At 46.4% G+C, this 17,957-nt stretch overlaps 1 long non-coding RNA gene across 1 annotated transcript; it reads left to right on the top strand.

Annotated features, from left to right (window-relative positions):
* The first annotated feature begins 4,212 nt into the window (after positions 1-4,212).
* Positions 4,213-17,038, top strand: LOC120873823. The gene is made up of 3 exons (XR_005723534.1): positions 4,213-4,266; positions 7,126-7,129; positions 16,992-17,038. It is a non-coding gene; the product is annotated as an uncharacterized LOC120873823 (long non-coding RNA).
* The last annotated feature ends 919 nt before the right edge of the window (positions 17,039-17,957 follow it).

Below are 17,957 nucleotides of genomic sequence, written 5' to 3'. Positions count from 1 at the left end.
CAGAAAGCAAAGACCACTTTGCCAACAAAGGTCCATATAGTCAAAGCTATGGTTTTTTCCAATAATCATGTATGGGTATAAGAGTGGAGCTATAAAGAAGGCTGAGTGCCAAAGAACTGATGTTTTCAAACTGTGGTGCCAGAGAAGACTCCTGAGAGTCTCTTGGCCTGCAAAGAAATCAACCTTGCTAATCCTAGAGGAGATCAACCCTGAGTATTCATTGGAAGGACTGATGCTGAAGCTGAAGCTCCAATACTTTGGTCACCCAAAGCAAAGAGACAACTCACTGGCAAGGACCCTGATGCTGGGAAAGATTGAGGACAGGAAGAGGAGGGGGCAGCAGAGGATGAGATGGTTGGATGGCATCACCAACTCAATGAACATGAATTTGAGCAAGCTCTAGGAGTTAGTGAAGGACATGGGGTCACAAAGAGTCTGACACCAGTTAGCAAATGAACAACAACATTCCTGGTATTCAGAGAGACTGATGGCTGAGGCAACCGGACCCACAAGGAAAAGCAACAACCAGCAGAGGACATTCACACCACAGCGAGGTTCCTGCCCGTCCGCTGCTTCCAACTAGAATGACGGCCCTGCCCGCCCCACGACAGACTGATTTTTCAAGTCAAATGAGAGCCACGCCAATCATTTCTTCCTTCTGAAAGATCTGAGCCCCACGAAATCTGGGCAAGAACCCATCTCAGATCCAACAACAGGGACCTATGGACAGCTGCCCTCCGCACAGCTGGATTGATAAGGAATGAATGAACACAGAAAAATCCACACAAAGGTTCAGGCACTAAAAGCTAAGCAATAATCTGTGTCATCAGAAATGTCCTTGTATGAAGAAGTTACTGAGGCATGCATCCAAAGGAAATGTTTAAATTTCCTAGTTTACTTTTCTTAGTAAAATTTCAGATGACAGTCACTCTTCAATCAGGAATATTGCTTCCAGTTGAAAACTATGATTGCTCGATTTAAAAGTGCAGATAATAATAATAATTTTAAAAAGTGCAGATGAAAGGAGAGAAATTCTCATCAGTGAATGAAATGACCAGCTTAATGATTTCTCCCTCAGCTGCTGATAAAAGGAACCACAAAAGCAATGGAAATAAAAAATTTAAATGAACTAAATGTCCATGTGCTCCCAGGACTAAGTGGTGGAAGCTCATTGCACTTTGGAGCTCTGAGTTCAGGTAAGCTCACATCCTCACTGGCCCATTTTCACAAATAAGTTATGAACACCTTGCTTGTCAAGGTGTTCTGAGGATCAGAGGAGGGCATGCAGACCTCATGCATTTCAGAAGTAAGTGCATAATAAGTCAAGTCCGTGATCTCAAAACAAGTCAACAGTTTCCATGAAAACACGATGAGGTGCACATCGGCGCATAACATATAAAATTTCTAAAGTTTAAGACGGAAAGGTTAACCAGACGAAGCAGTTCATAGGAGAGAGTGGGGATTCGGGGGCTGGGCTCTCGGTCTTCTCTGTGCAGGAAGAGCACTTCTTCACTGTCCCTTTCCCCTCAGCTCCCTCTCTGAGGACAACGAGGCCCCAGGTCCACCCCCCACCGCGCACTGCGGCAGGCCACCTTCTGGGGCTGCGACGTTGCTGCCTGACCCACGGCAGAGCTCCAAGAGCACTTACCATGGTCTGCACAAATTCTTGGAAATTCATGTTTCACAACATGCATTCAGAATTATTCAATGTGAGCATAACAGAGAGCGGAGAGTGTGTATCACACCAGGAAGTCAGTGGATGGACTTGCCACTGACGATCAATAGACCAACGTAAGATACACGCCAAAGCCTTTCATCCTTTGCGACTCTTTGTGACCCCATGGACTGTAGCCTACCGGGCTCTTCTATCCATGGGATTTTCCAGGCAAGAGTACTGGAGTGGGGTGCCATTTCCTTCTCCAGGGATTGGACCTGGGTCTCCCGCCCTGTAGGCAGACACTTTACCATCTAAGCCACATGTGGAAATGGCAGCCCACTCCAGTACTCTTGCCTGGAAAATCCCATGGATACAGGAGCCCGGTAGGCTACAGTCCATGGGGTCGCAAAGAGTCGGACACGACTGAGCAACTTCACTTCACTTAAAGCCTTTCATGGGAACATGGAAAGCATAAACACTAAAGAAACAAAGAAATGAGGCATCTAATTTGAGACTTCAGAAAAAAGAACAGTAAAAACCAGAGAGAAAAGAAAAATCGATACCGTTAAAAGGAGAGATGAAAAAAAACCCATTACAATAGGAGAACCCATTAATTTTGTCTGTGGGTTTTTCATTACAGCAATGAAATGAAAATAAAGAAAGACAAATGAATTAGAGAAATGTCTTTTAAGCAAAAGCAGAGAAAAAGGAAACAAAAAGCATAACACTGGGAATGTAAACAAAGATATCCAGAGAGTAAATTTCACAAAGATGGATAAGCATAAGAAAACACTATAAATATAGGCTAATTCTTTAAATATTCATAATATTAGTAAATCCAAACTGGTAACTTTAAAATATGCTTGAATGTCAGCAGAATGAGATCAGGGATTTTGGTCTGTGTCATTCAGAGGTATCTGCTAAGCCTCTAGAAAAAGAACATAGCAAGTGTTCAATAAATATTTTTGAACAAATTAATGAATGAGTGGGGGGAAAGGGCAAAAAAAGAGCCGAGATCTGGATGAAATTAAAAATTGTTTAGCAAAGCAAACGTTTCCGAGTGACTTCCAAAGGTTAAAGGAAATACTAGAGAATGTAAAAACACCGCCAATCCTTTGGCCACCTGGCGCAAAGAGCCGACTCCTTGGAAAAGACCCTGAAGCTGGGAAGATTGAAGCCAGGAGAAGGGAATGACAGAGGATGAGGCACTTGGATGGCATCACCGACTCAATGGACATGAGTTTGAGTAAGCTCCGGAAGATGATGAAGGACAGGGAAGCCTGGTGTGCTGCAGTCTTCGGGGTGGCAAAGAGTCCGACTCGACTGAGCAACTAAACAGCAACATAAATACCCCAGGAATCATGAAAGAAATGTCACCAAAGGCTTGTTAAACTAAGATGATTTCCATCACACATTATTCAACAGTAAAATGCAGAATTAAACAGAGCCACATAGATTCACAAAGTAAGATTTCTGCGATGTCAAAAGAAAAAGGCAAGTCTCACAACATATATCCAGACTCATTAAATCTGTCTAAAAATAAAGCAGAGAGGAAAGTTTTATATTCCAATAACTGCTTCTCCATGCTTTGAAATACACAGAGGAAAATATGAAAGAACCTGTACTCAGTTCACATGCTTGCTTCTGCTGAGGCAACATGGATAAAACTAAGGGAGGCTTTTGCTTTGTCCACTTTTAAAACTCGCATGGCAAAAGTATATTTATATGTGGCTTGCACTTAGGTATTAATTTAAACATGAAATGTTTAAAACTGCCCAAGAATGAACGTCATAAAATATCCTAGGTCCAGGCATTTTTATGAGCAGGTTATTTCAAAACTCAAAGAGAGATCATTCTTATGCTATTTAAATTATTTCAGCATAAAGATATTTGGAAAACTTCCCAGTTCACTGCACATAACCCTGACACCAGAAAAATTTTAAAGGCACAAATAAAAAGCTATTTAATAATCTTAGCTGTGAATAACCATTTGAAAATTCCAAATGAGCATCAGTCAACATAATCAATCAATGTATCTAAACTAAGAGAAAATGACCAAAATGTTTAATTCTTTTAAAAAGTCATATGGCAAATCCAACATTCATTACTGATTTTTATTTGTAAAACAGTGATAGAAGAATATTTCTAAGATATATTTCAAAATAAGATAAAAAAAGGGTTATCTCAAACTATTAGCTCTATCTGTTAAAGCAAAATTCTAATGATTGCTCCTATTTCTGAAATCAAAGCAAATTTTTAAAATATGATGCCATTTAAAATAAATAATTTATACTGCAATTTTTATAGGTGATATGACTTTTATCTTAGAGAATCAGATAAAAATGCATCAGAACAATTTGCTTTAATGTTTGTAATTTTAGTGGACTCCAAACCTAGTAACTTTATTATAGTCCAATAACAACCAAGTATTAGATAAAAATACAAAAAAAAATATACAAAATACAAAAAAATACAAAATTAGATAAAAAATACAAAAATACAAAACTTATAAAGGGGAGCCTCACGAAAATGGAGCTGGGAGGATAGAAGTGAAGTGAAGTAAAGTGAAGTCGCTCAGTCGTGTCCGACTCTTTGTGACCCCATGGACTGTAGCCTACCGGGCTCTTCTATCCATGGGATTTTCCAGGCAAGAGTACTGGAGTGGGTTGCCGTTTCCTTCTCCAGGGATTGAACCTGGGTCTCCCGCATTGTAGGCAGACGCTTTACCATCTAAGCCACATGTGCTGGATTTTAAAAAGCTTTGTTTATGTAGTAAATTTAAGATGGGTTCCCAAGAAGCAGGGATAAACCGGTTTTTGTGAATTAGAAATTAACGACTCCACGATTTCATACTGTCACATACTTGAACTAGGGCACGTACTGTTTTAAAATAACTCTAGCTATATGATAAGGTGCTTTTAAAATCCAAACAACTTTGTTATGTATATATTTTATATGAATACAGTATCAAGCATGTGGGCTTGGGAAGAGTTTTCAGATTTGCAACAGATACGAAAGAAATCCTGTATGATGTACAGTTCAAGTAAACATATGAAAAAACTAGTTCAGTTTCTATGAGCTATCAAAAGCATAAAGACAAAAGCCCTATCACCAATCAATCAAGTTTGGAATGGCCTCTTTGAACATAATAAAGACATAAATGAAAAACAAAGACAAAATATACCTTTCCATTCTAAAAGAGAAACTCTCATACACTGAACATCAATACTGACCCACCACTAAGAGATGTCCCTTGCAGCTCCAGCAAGAGCTGATACCACTTTAGTACCACCAGCAGGAGAAAGAAAGATTTTTCCCCTCGCCTGGCAATAGCTCAGCCAATAAGAGACCTCACAACTCAGCCAATGAAAAACCACTATACTTGTAACTCCCAGTTTCCACCAGTGAACTTTCTGCTTCTCCTCTAAGCAAGTTCCCTCTCCCTGGCTTCACCAGGCTCGCCCTGTGGCTTGCCATAGTTGCGTCCCAAACAGTGATTCTTTGCCATCCCCAAATAAACCCATTTTGCTGGTTAAAAAAAAAAAAAAAAAACTGACTGTTTTAAATTATGGATCCCATTTATGACAGCAACAAAGCTACAATTTTCTCAGGAACCAAAATATCCTAAAATGTACAAGATCCACCTGAAAAGCCCACGCAAGTTACAAAAGCCATGAAGGTTACTGGAACAAAGGAAGCTGTGCCATGTCTCCAGAGGAGATAGTTCAAAAATTCGAACGATGTCATATTTTCCCTTCCCACATGGTGCAGTGGTAAAGAATCTGCCTGTTAGCGCTGGAGAGGCAAAAGACGTAGGTTAGATCCCTGGGTCTTGAAGGTCCCCCAGAGGAGGAAGTGGCAACTCGCTCCAGTATTCTTGCCTGGAAAATTCCATAGGCAATGGAGCCTGGTGGAATACAGTCCATCGGGGTCACAAAGAGTCAGACATGACTGATATTTTTCCCAGTTAATTCTACAGATTTAATGCAATTTCAATAGAAATCACAAATAGACCTGACAAAATATTTCTAAAATTATTTTGAAAGGAATGTGTATAAGAATATAGAGAAAAAATAGAAAGAACGTAAGAAAGGAACTTGTTCTATAAAGTATTTTTTAAATGCACATACACATAGTCTCAAAGTCAGAGCACTGGAATTTTTAAAAGTTAAGAAATACAAGTGCTTATAACTACTTCAAATATTATACTGGAATATGAAAGAAATGGGGAAAAGATGATTTAATCAATAAATGATGTAGAGAAAAATGGGAAACCATATGGAAATATTGTTTAGATCCTTCTTTCCCAACGTGTATCAAAATACATCTTTTGTGGACAAAAATTTTCATGTAAAGTAAGCCATAACCGTATTGGAAGAAAATGCAGATGCCTTTAGTATATGAAGGAAAAGATATTCCAAGTATAATACCAGGTGAAAGAAAAAATGCTATATCTAACTATAGAAAAATATAGAATTCTATATCTACAAGCATCACAAACACAATTAGAAAGTAAACAAACCCTGGGAAAATATCGATGGCACATATAACAGTGGTTTAACAACCCTGATGCATAAAAAGTTATAACAAATCCATTTTGAAAGAATACTGTGAGATAGAGAAACACGCAAAGTCAAGTCACGAAAGAGGCGTAGCTCATAAACACATAAAAACAGATGGGAACTACACAACAAGCCAAACGTTAAGTTACACAGCAGATCGGTTTTACATTTTTAAAATCTAATAATAAAAACAATATCCGTCAAATTCCCCCTATAAAAATAAAAGTCAATGCTTATCATGCACTGGATACAACTGAACACCCGTTTCTGAGTTACAATAAAGAAAAAACCAACTTTTGAAAATTAAGCATATTCAGATACTTCCCACACATGCAGAATCAAAATTAATAATGAAAGACTAAGGCATTCTAGTAAAAATAAGGAAAAAGCAATAATCCACTCTTACTGTAATTGCTTGACTTCCTTCAGAAGTGTGGCCAAGGCACTCCATCACAAAAAGGAGGAGAAAGTGCATTTACTTTAAAGGGAGACGTTTTAAACTCACAGAGGGGAGACAGTTGCAGGAACCTGAAGTGGTCATGCAAACTCTCCCACAGGTATAATCATAAAGCCTAGATAAAATGTCTAAAACAGCTACTTAAAGACATTTAGAAAGCAGGGAGTGATGGACAAAAGTCAGAGCAAGCATTCATGCTCTTAAAAAAATGTAAAAACAGGTGAAAGGATTAAGAATCGGGAGTCTGCGGCTTTAGGGGACCCAGGGCACTCTCCAATGACCACGTCTGTGGCTGCAGCCATGACTGGCATCATGACCATCCAGGGGAGACGGAAGTCAGGACTGGGCAAGAAGCTAGAAACTTCGGGGAAAACTCCACGAGTGAGAGTGAGATTTAAAATGTAAACATAAGCCCGCCCCAATTGCTGCTGGCAGCAAGCTGTGTTCAGGTGGGTGCCCCGCAGTAGACGCAGTGGGAAAACCACAGGGCCCAGCCCGGAGAGGGGTGGCTTCTTGACCACGAGCCGCACAGTGAGGTCTGCGGGCCTGCCGCTTTGTCAGCCAAGCACATCCCCCAAACATCAGCTCAGGGGGCAAGGAGCTGATACCTCCTGGGCTTGACGTGCCAGCAGACAGAGCCGCAGACTAGCAGAGCTGTGGGAATCCGGGGGGGTCCTTAGGAGCAGGGAACCCTCAGAGGGCAGAGCGGCCGAGCTCCCCAACCTGAGTCTAATCTCAGCCTGAACCCCTGATGGACTGCCGAGTTATTCGGGCACAGGTCAGCTGTCCAAATCCACAAAGAGCTGTGAAAAACTGGCTTTAAAACAGCACAGTGACTAACAAATATTTCCAAGTTCAATTTACAGAAGCAGGCTACCTCGCAGAGGCTGGCATACATAAAAACAAAGCAGAGATTTCGGCGGCAGCATGAAACTAAGAGGCAAAGCTTGTAATCTGAGGCCAGGCAAGTGAACTGCATGTTAGACCAAGAGAAATAAATAATGCTCAAAGCACAGTGGACTCTGGAATCACTGTATTATACTGTACCAGCTACAAGGTCTAGTTTATAAACCCACGTTACTAGACATGCAAATAAAAGGAAAACTGTTCCATACACAAGAATAAAAGGCAGTCGGTAGAAATTGACTACAAATGACCTAGGTATCAGATTTAGCAAGTTGAGATTTCATAGCAGCTTTTATAAATGGAATTAAAGGATAAAAGGAAAAATGGTCTTGATAACTGAAGAGATATGAAATCTCAACTGAGGAATTGAACTGTAAAAATGGAAATTCTAAAGCTGAAACATACACTTACTGAAATTTTAAAAATTCCCTAAAGGGATTCAATAACAGATTGGTGATAAAACAAAATGGAAAGAAAAAAAAAAAAAACAGGTCGTATACAGAAATAGACAGTAACAAGTCTAAAAAGAGTGAGAAAATTAGAGAGCCTCGGAGACAATATCAAGTTATCCATAATACACACGCTTGCAGTCCCATGTGGTAAAGACAGATAAAATTGGACAGGAAAAAATCAGACTTCTAAGTATACAAAAGCACCCCAAAGTTGGTGGGAAACGGAATGGCAATGAACTCAGCAAGCTGAACAAAAGGAAATCATTGCTCGGTACACACTAGTGTGTTTCTTCTCATCTATATCAAGCTAAACAGAGACGATATTAAAAGAAGCCGGAAAAAAAGTAACATCACATCCGGGGGGAATGCTATACCAATAATGGAAAAATACACACAACGCCGTGTCGATGCTTTCCCTGTGGCGCTAGGTAAAGGACCTGCCTGCCAGTGGAGGAGACGTGAGAGACCAGGGTTCAGTCCCTGGGTTGGGAAGTTCCCCTGGAGAAGGGCATGGCAACCCACTCCAGCATTCTTGCCTGGAGAATCCCATAGACAGAGGAGCCTGGCGGGCTACAGTCCATGGGGTCACGAAGAGTCGGACACGACTGAGCAACTTCCCTTTCACTTTTCACTTTCATGTATTAGAGATGGAAATGGCAACCCACTCCAGTGTTCTTGCCTGGAGAATTCCAGGGACGGGGGAGCCTAGTGGGCTGCCGTCCATGGGGTCGCACAGAGTCGGACACGACTGACATGACTTAGCAGCAGCAGAAGCAGCAGGGATGAATCAGACAAATTATGTATAAGCCCCATACACTGAAGATTACAAAACACCCCTTAAAGCAGTGGAAAGCTAAAGTGATGGAGAGATATCGTGTGTTAACCAGCAGGAAGACTCCCTATAGGAAAGGTGCTGAAGAGAGAACTCAATGAGTTCTCTGCTCAACACAACACCCATCAAAATTCCAGCAAGTTTTTATTGTAGAAACTTGCAAGATGATTCAAAAGTGTATATGAAAATGCAAAGGACAAAATTAACTTTTATAAAGAGGAAAAGCAATTTGACAATGTACTGTTGTCCAAATCCTCTGTGAAGCAAATGCAAGAATCTTAGAGATAAAACCTTGTGTTCTCACAGAAGGGAAGGAAACAGGAGCTGGAAGAATTAGGGATGGAGGTCAGACTGTGACCCACCAGCGACTCCAGCAAAGGGGAGAGGGAGGGGGGCTGGTGGGAACATCCCCGGCGGCCACGAGGACCAAGGAGGCTCTGCAAGGCGCGGGGGTCCTCAAGCCAGAGCGGCTGTCGGACAAGCCCCAGGCCTTTCCAGAGACGGTCTGCCCGGGGGTCCTGCTACACACAGCGCTGGTGAATTTCAGAGCCCAGGGCTGGGCCCTCGATCACGGGGCACTCCTCTAGAGCTGCCGCACATAGCTCTCCGATCTCAAGACTTACTGTGAAGCTAGAGGCAGGGACACGCAGTCCTGGCAGAAGGGTAGGTGTGCAGATCAACGGAAGAGAGAAGGAAGCCTGGAGGTGGCCCCGGGCACATATCTTCAACGGATTTCTGACAGAGGTGCCAAGACAATTCAATCGGGAAAGGAGCATATTTTCAACAAGCGATGCTGGAACAATTGGATGTCAATATGGGGAAAGAAAAAAAAAAAAGAACAGTTACATCTTACATCAGAATTAGCTTGAGGGGTCTCATGGAACTAAAAAGCTTACATTGTAAAACTTACAGACGGGGACATAGGCGAACGTCTTTGTCATCGTGTGGTGCTCAAAGATGTCTTAGAAAGGACATATCTATCGTGATCATAACGAAACCTATGAAGGAGGTGCCTTTATTTTCCCTTATTTAAAAGTGAAGCGTCAGAGACGCAGAGGGCTGAAGCTGGCATCCCGTAAGTGGCAAACATGAGCAGACGCCACCACCGGCTACCCTGTCAAGCCCATCAACGCTAACTTCCAGCAAAATCTCAACATTTCTTTTTTTTTTTTTTTTTTTGCCCTAAAGTTATTCTAATGATTGGAAGAAAAGCACAGTAACAAAAAAGAAAATTATATAAGAAAAAATGCCGTACATAATTCTAAAGCACACTATAAAAAAGACAATATAAAACTGTCATATCACACCCCCGCCCCAGGCCAACCATAATCCAACACAGTGATGCCAAGTGGCCCTCCATACAATCAGGGTCTTATAAGGAGAAGGCAGCGCGAGCCATGGGCAGAGGGGCACCCCATACAAGATGCAGGCTGAGGGCACCAAGTACTCAAGCCACACAGAGAGCATTCCATATGGACCAGGAACCCAGGATGGGAAAGGAAAGAACTGGCCTTCATTCTGCTTTGCTGATAGCCTGAGGTCTTTGCACTCTGAACCAGAGAGGAAAAGACAGAGAACTCACTTGATCTGAGTTCCGAGCAGGGCTGGTCTGGACGTGTCCTCACACCACGTGAGGATAGGCAGCACCCTGTAAGCCCACGGGCTGAGAGAGGCTGAAGTGGACATGCGGACCTGCTTCCACAGGACCCTGCTGGCCACGCTGCACTCAACTGTAATCCGGGAACGAGAGGGTCCCAGGCAAAGCGAACTGCACTTGCTGTGGCCCCAACCAACGTCCTTTGTGTGACCTACAGACAGAGCAGGGACCTCTCTGACGGCGGGGATCGGGCAGCTTTGTCCTTGATTCCCACCAGCACAGGGGAGGGCGTGAAGGATAGAAGCAGAGGAAAAAACAGAGCAACGCACTGAGGTATAGAAACATATTCATCTGTCCACACATTAAGTTAGCAACGTTTCATTTTGAGAAGACTTGAGGAAACCAGTGCGAACGGAAACCCAGAGCCTTCAGAAGCTCTTCTGTTTGGGCTGGTCAGTCTGCTCGGGCTTCAGCCCAGCTCATCACTGTATCACTGAGGACGCAGCAGGGCAGCCGCAGAGGTGGCCGTCAGCCCAGCCTGCTGTGGGCCAGGCTCGCTGCTCACGTGCCTCAGCCCCTGGAAAGGCCTCCACCACCTTACACAGCACCCCGCGGATGAGGACCGTGGCGCACAGAGAGGCTTAGCAGCCTCACCAACTCACACAGCCGGCAAGTGGGGAGCTGGGGCTTAAACTCAAACCGGACCCTAGGGCGCTCACTGTGTCAGCGTCTCCTCCAAAGGGACCCCAAGTGCAGGCAAGTACATGCAGAAAATGCTCACGTACAGCACATATTCTCAGACAAGCAGGAAACACAGTGTGCAATGCTAGGGGAAGGGTCAAGTGAACTATAACACGTCCTAGGAGGTGACACGGTGGTAAAGCATCCGCCTGACCGTGCAGGAGGCACAGGAGACTGGGGTTCAATCCCTGCGTCGGGAACATCCCCTGGAGCCAGAAGTGGCAACTCACCCCAGTGTTCTTGCCTGGAAAATCCCATGGACAGACGAGCCCAGGCAGCTGCAGTCTGCGGAGCTGCAGAGTAGGACACGGCTGAGCAGCTAACACTCAGAGGATACAGTCCGGTCCAGCCCTGAGCAGGTCTCACAAGTGTGAGGGTCACACAGTGATGCTTTTGATACGTTGTGAAACAATCAGGATAGAAAGGCACTCCAAGAAAGAAGGGAAAACATTGAAATGGTAACAGTTTTTATCTCTGAATGGTGCCATTATTGTTAATTTTTACGACTGTCCTTTTATTTTCCTCATTTTTGACATTTACTTAACAATAAGTGTTTATTACACTTTTACAGAAAAGTCCAGAGTCCTGCTGCAATTACAGAGCTATTATATTTTGCTGTATTCATCTTTGCTTCAACGTGTATGTGATGGTTTCAGAGCCCCGGCAGGGCTTCCCACATAGACAGCAGGCCCGTCCACAAGGGCATAAACAGCCCGGAGACCCCGGGGACCTTGGCTGTTTACCACCTTGACTGAGAGAGGAGAGGACCCAGCTCTCGTCTCTCAGAGGTGTCTCATCCTCCCAAAACTCTGCCCACAGGCTGCTGTTTCATACCTGGGGTGAGGAGTCCATGAAGGACGCCAGGCTGCACTGCACTCAAGCATGCAGGCATGGCAGGGGAAACCTGGGTTTCCATCATCCTCAGGAGCAAAAGAAATTAGAGGACGTCACGACACTACTAAACAATAAGCTTTTTGTAAAACAATAGAACGGCATCCACGTCGAAGTGAGATGAATCCAGAGACCATGTGACTCTGCAGCCACAGGCAGGTCCTCAAATCCCCACGCCTTCTCCCAGGAATTCTTCCGTGGTGAGTAAATGGGAACGTTCAAAAAAGGTGCCTCTTTATTTAGGTATCCCAAGGTTTTCACTGCCTTCAAAAAGTATAGACCAAAGGAAAATCACAAAGGGCGGCCCTGGGCCACCAAGGTGACAAGCAATTACAGCCGGCAAACCTGCGTGAAGTTCGCCGGCGCGCAGCTCAGCTCGGCGGACACACAGGGGCCGGGGAGATACCGGTCCCCTGCGCCTGCCACCAGGGCTGAGCGTCAGAGGGAAAGGAACCCGGGAGGGGACGAGGCATTGCCCGCAGCTCAGCTCAGGTCGCTGACAGCCGCCCGAGACCCAGGCCAAGCAGCCCAAAGGAGACGCCGAATGAAGGAACGGCGTGTGGAGGGGCTCCCAGCCAGCAGGCGTGGTACCAGCCATGGGGTGGGGTGGCCGGCCTGCAGCTGCAACCACGCACATCCTCCTGGGGGATGGGCTGAGCCTCGCTTAACTGGGACCCCAGCATCGAGCAAACGGAAGGATGGATGGACAGACACCCAGATGAGTAAATGAGGAGCCCACAGAGAATGACCAAGCAGGAGAGCAGGTTCTGTTCTCGGAGCCTCCGGGAAAGCCCACCAGTGGCCAGGAAGAGCTTCCTGTGCGAGGCCCCCACTCACCGCCACCCCGACTCCAGAGCACAGCCTGGCAAAGAGGAGCCTGGTGCTGGGCCCCCACCCTCAAAGAGCCACCAAGGAGCAGCCAGGGCAGAGAGCCGCTCCAGCCCCTCAGAACATCACAAGCAGTGGGCGCCCCTCATCCCTGCCAGGCCTCACTTTCACCCCCGATGCTGAAGCCCCAGCAAAGCCATACCCCCAGAATGCCAGCCCAGAGGGCAGCTGTCTCCAGTGGATGCTTCTCTGCAGAGACGTGGGGATAAGGCACTGGCCTAATACACCTGCAGTGAGAGGCGACTCAGGCCTGTCCATGGGGCAAACACAGAGGAAATACCCTTCCATACCCAACTTGGGGGCAGAGCCATAGGTAATAAAGTGCCCTCTTCTTCCTGCGCTGGTTGACAGCCTCAGGGCAAGTCAGATGGAACCACTTCTAAGTCAGACGGGACCATTCGCCCTATTGGAAATCATCGGTTCTAGCCGAGCCACGTGCCAGCTCATATGCATGGGCCCAGAGGACAGTAGCCGCAGAAGAAAGACTGTGGCTCCCTTTCCAGGGTCATGAGTTTAAGAGAGAGGTGCAGGAAGTGTGATCAGACAAGGCAGTGGGAGCCGAGGGGCTCTAGTAACGTCCACTGGGATGGCCGCCGCCTGCTCACGCCCTGCCGTCAGAGCCTGGGGGACTGGGGGGCCAGAGACGGCAGGCAGGGCTCCAGGTGCGTCCCCAGGGGGCTCCCCAGTCCTCACCGGGGAGGGGCTGCATGCAGAGCTCAGAGCCCGCTGCCCATCTGCTCTGCCCACGGCATGTAACGGATCGGAAAACAAGCCAGCTCTGCAGGGGATGGGCTCGGGGTCCCATCTCATCCACATGTCCCCCAGTCCCGTGTGAGAGTCTGCTCTGCGTCCCTGCAGTCTCCACGACCCCCTCCTTGCCTGGCGCACCCACGACTCACTACCTTCCTAAAACACCTGATTTCCTTTTGAGGAAGACCCTCCTCCTCTGCATAACAATCCATCCCCAGAAGTTGGGGTTGGGGCAGGAGGATGGGTGCCATGACCCCCGCCCAGCACAGCCCAGAGCTGCTCCTCCCGCTGCGCCAGGCCGGCTCTCAGTCTTCCTGAGCACATCTCGGCCCCACCCTCCATGGGGAGAATTCCCCAAATTCTTCGCAGCATCATTGCTTCTCAACTTGGCCCAATTGTGTGTGAAAATGCAGGTATCATGGAAGTCGATTTCATTTTAGAAGGAGGCCAGCCTCCTCCACCCTCTGTCTCCAGGGACGATCGCGCTTAACCAGTACAGAAAGAAGAGCCTGCTGCCTGAGGAGGGGCTGGTGGCTCCCTTTTGCGGTCCTGCTCGGAGTGGAAAGCCCCCACAGCTGCTCCGGGGCCTCTCTAGTTAAAACAGGCTTTCTCACAACAGCCTGAGGCCGTTTCTTGTTGTTCTGTCAACAGTAGATGTGAAAAGAGTGAGTCACCCTCCTCTGGGATCGTATTTCCATGAGAATTTAGGTCCACAACCGTGGGCTGTGTATTCTGGGAGATAAATAAGCCCTCCATTCTCCTTGGTGCAGTGAAACATGTTCACGGGGATTTTGTATCTTATTTTAAAGGGCTGGTTGGGAGCTTCGGCTTCCCTGAAGGTGGTTCACACTTTGGACATGACTGTATTCTGGCCTCCACCCCAACACACACACACACACACACACACTCATCCTATCTAGAAATCCTTATATGAATAATCATGTTCTGCATGATTGAAAGGCACTGAAGAGAGTTACTGTCTCTAGTACTTTTCCTGGCACGTTTCCAGCAGATATGCTTTTCTTTCATCCATCATTCCATCCTCCAACCCATCTGTTCATTACATTTAATATATCCATCGTTATTTCTCAATATGCCCCTACATTTGGGTGCTGTGCTGAATCACGCAATGAACTGAACAAGATACACTTGGGTCCCCGATTTCACAGAGTTTGCAGCCAGCAAAGGAGACAGATAGTAAATCAGTCACTACACGTGTGGCCATTTAATTCCAGTTTCTAAAAATGCTAAAAAGAAGGATGTTTCACCTTACAGTATCCAGTGAACAACCTCGTTACAGTGGACATGCCTTGTCAATTAGTTCTAATGATGCTGTATTTTGCCTACACAATAGGATTTATACTCCATTGTTCTAAACTGGTGATTTATACCCTAGCTTTTCCTAGAAGAACCATAGATCTTATTGGCTTAAAAACACCTCCTGAGAGTCAGAGAGCTCGACAACAATCTGGGAAATGAAGTTTTCCATACATTTTTAAATGATGACAAAAGTGAAAGGCAAGTCTGAAATTCAGTGTCAATAGGTTAACAGTCACACGGATACTAACACATGCCAGCGAAGGGCGGCAAGGCTTGAAACCGTGCCAGTCTCTCCTGCAGCCCTGCTGCCTCCGGGGTCTCCACCGGCAGGGGCCTCCCGAGTTATACCACACTTGGGCCACAAGATGAGTCTCTGATTTCACTGTTTCCTGCCTCTTTCCATCCAATCCTGCCTCATATTCCTTTTAAGTTCTCACTTCCAAATATCATTTAACGTTTCGCCCTGATGCAATCTTCCCCCAGCTTCTATTTCCCGAGGGGCCAAGGGCAAGCTTGTTCGCGGCTCTGGGAGATCTTCAGGAAGTTTACCAAAGGAAACTGGCTGGGGGGAGGGTTGAGGAGACTCCGCTGCCTAGCTCTCGGAACCCTTCGCATGTTGAATCTTTAGTTAAGGTTATTAAAAATAAACGAAGGTATACGAGAAAAGAAGAGAGGAAACGTGTAGGTGTTTCTCAAAGATCTTCCAAAGGTGTTTTAAGTGGCCCAGACAGACGCAGGGTGATACCGCGGCCCTGGAACACACAGAGTCTAAAGAGGAGCCCGCTGTCTCGGGGCAGCCCGCCCGCCTGGCCGTCCAGCCCTACCAGGGAGCCCGCAACCTGGGCCCTGCCGAACGTCTCCACTCAGCCGGATTTCTCAGCCTCCAGTGGCATCTGGAGAGGAGCCACTGAGCAGCCCACGTCTGGGTCCTCCTGAGATAACCACAAAGACAAAGGCGGTGATGCGTCCACCCCAGGGAGGCAGGAAAAGTCGGGCTGAGGAACCCTCAGGCACTCTTCTAGCAAGAACTCCCTGGGGCTTCCCTCCTGGCTCAGCGGTAAGAATCTGCCTGCCTGTGCAGGAGACACACATTTGATCCCTCGACCGGGAGGATTCCACGTGACGCAGAGCAGGTAAGCTTGTGCCCCACAAATACCAACCCTGCACTCTAGACCCAGGGAACCACAACTCCCGAGCCCACCTGCTGCCACTACCGACGCCCGGATGCCCAGAGGCCACATTCCGCAGGAAGAGAAGCCACCGCGAAGAGAAGACCACGCTTGGGGACTAGGCGGTAGCTGCCACTCACCACAACTAGAAAAAAGCCGTGGCCCGACAAAGACCCAGCACTGCCAAAAATAAATAAATGAATCTTTTTAAAAATTAAAACTCCCCTGACTCTTCTCAGCAGCAGGAGCAGGATCCAGCCCTGACCACCCGTGAAAAGGCTGGCTGGTTATTGCCCATGGTTTGGAAATCCAGACGCTCCCTCAGAACACAGGCTGGACAGCAGACCTCGGGCAGGCACAGGCTGTTCACCCAGAGGGCCAAGGATAGTTCTCTGCCACCGTGGTGGGAGCTGTTTGGGAGTAAATATTTGGAAATCTTTAAAAATGCATGATGGTTATGAAAAAAAAATTGACAAAAATATCCATGGCCTGCCATTCAGAATTTTCGAATATTCACTTCTTACCTTCTTTGTTTTTGGTTTTAGTATCGTGGAATAAAACAAAATCAGCCTCACAATGACATATTCCTTCCAATTTTCGGCACGGAGATCACCATAAAGCTGACCTGCAATGATGAAGGAAGGCTTATCCCAGGAGTCATCTCAAAGAAACCATCAGCAGAGTGAGCCAAGGAAGTATGACATCTAATCCTGTGGCTGTCGATAGACACTCAATCGTGTCTGCCTATCCGCGACCGCATGGACTGCAGCCCTCCAGGCTCCTCTGTCCATGGGATCCTCCAGGCAAGAATGCTGGAGTGGGTTGCCATGCCCTTCTCCAGGGGATTTTCCTGACCCAGGGATCGAACCCACGTCTCCTGCTTGGCAGGCGGGTCTTTAATGGAAAACTGTTCCCCAAATCAGGGAGGAGAAAGAGAAAAGTGAGCATGAACAATGAGTAAAGGAAGGAACACAAACGGAAAATAAATGCTCAGAAGCATGTCACTACCGTGTACATGAATTTCTGTGAAATTCAGCGAGGTAACACTCCCGGCCCACCTGCCAAAGACTCAAAACATCTACTGTCCTTTGTTGGTTAAGTTGATCTCCTTGCAGTCCAAGGGAATCTCAAGTGTGTTCAACACCACACTTCGGAAGCACCAGTTCTTTGGTGCTCAGCCTTTGTTATGGTCCACGGCCACTGGAAAGACCGCGGCTTTGACTATACAGACCTTTGTCAGCAAAGTGATGTCTCAGCTTTGTAACGTGCTGTCGCGGTTTGTCACAGCTTTCCTGCCAAGAAGCAGTTGTCTTCTGATTTCGTGGCTGCTTTCACCATCTGCAGTGATCTTAGAGCCCAAGAAGAGGAAATCGCTGCTGCCACGTTTTCCCTTCCATTTACCATGAAGTGATGGGACCAGATGCCATCTTAGTTTTCTTTTAATATTGAGTTTAAGCCGGCTTTGTAGGAAAGTAAAAATAGGAGCAGCTGAGGTTCCGGAACTCACTGGGCACATCTGGGGTTGGGGGGCCAGGAAAAGCACTGATAAGCCGGGACCCCGAGAGCATCACCATGACGCCGCAGGTGACTGTCGGGGAGAAGGGGAAGGGAGGCCCTTGGAACCTCTGTCCACGGGGCCCAGCGGGGGCCTAGGATGACCCCGGAGCTCCCTCAGCCAGAGGTGAGCGCTTTTGTTTATATTTTTTTAAGCCACACTGTGCTTTAGATCCACTTC

Source organism: Oryx dammah, unplaced genomic scaffold (genome assembly GCF_014754425.2).
Source record: "Oryx dammah isolate SB20612 unplaced genomic scaffold, SCBI_Odam_1.1 HiC_scaffold_14, whole genome shotgun sequence".
Lineage (NCBI taxonomy): Eukaryota > Metazoa > Chordata > Mammalia > Artiodactyla > Bovidae > Oryx > Oryx dammah.
Note: the sequence above shows the minus strand (reverse complement) of the source record. Positions and strands in the feature narration are given on the sequence as shown.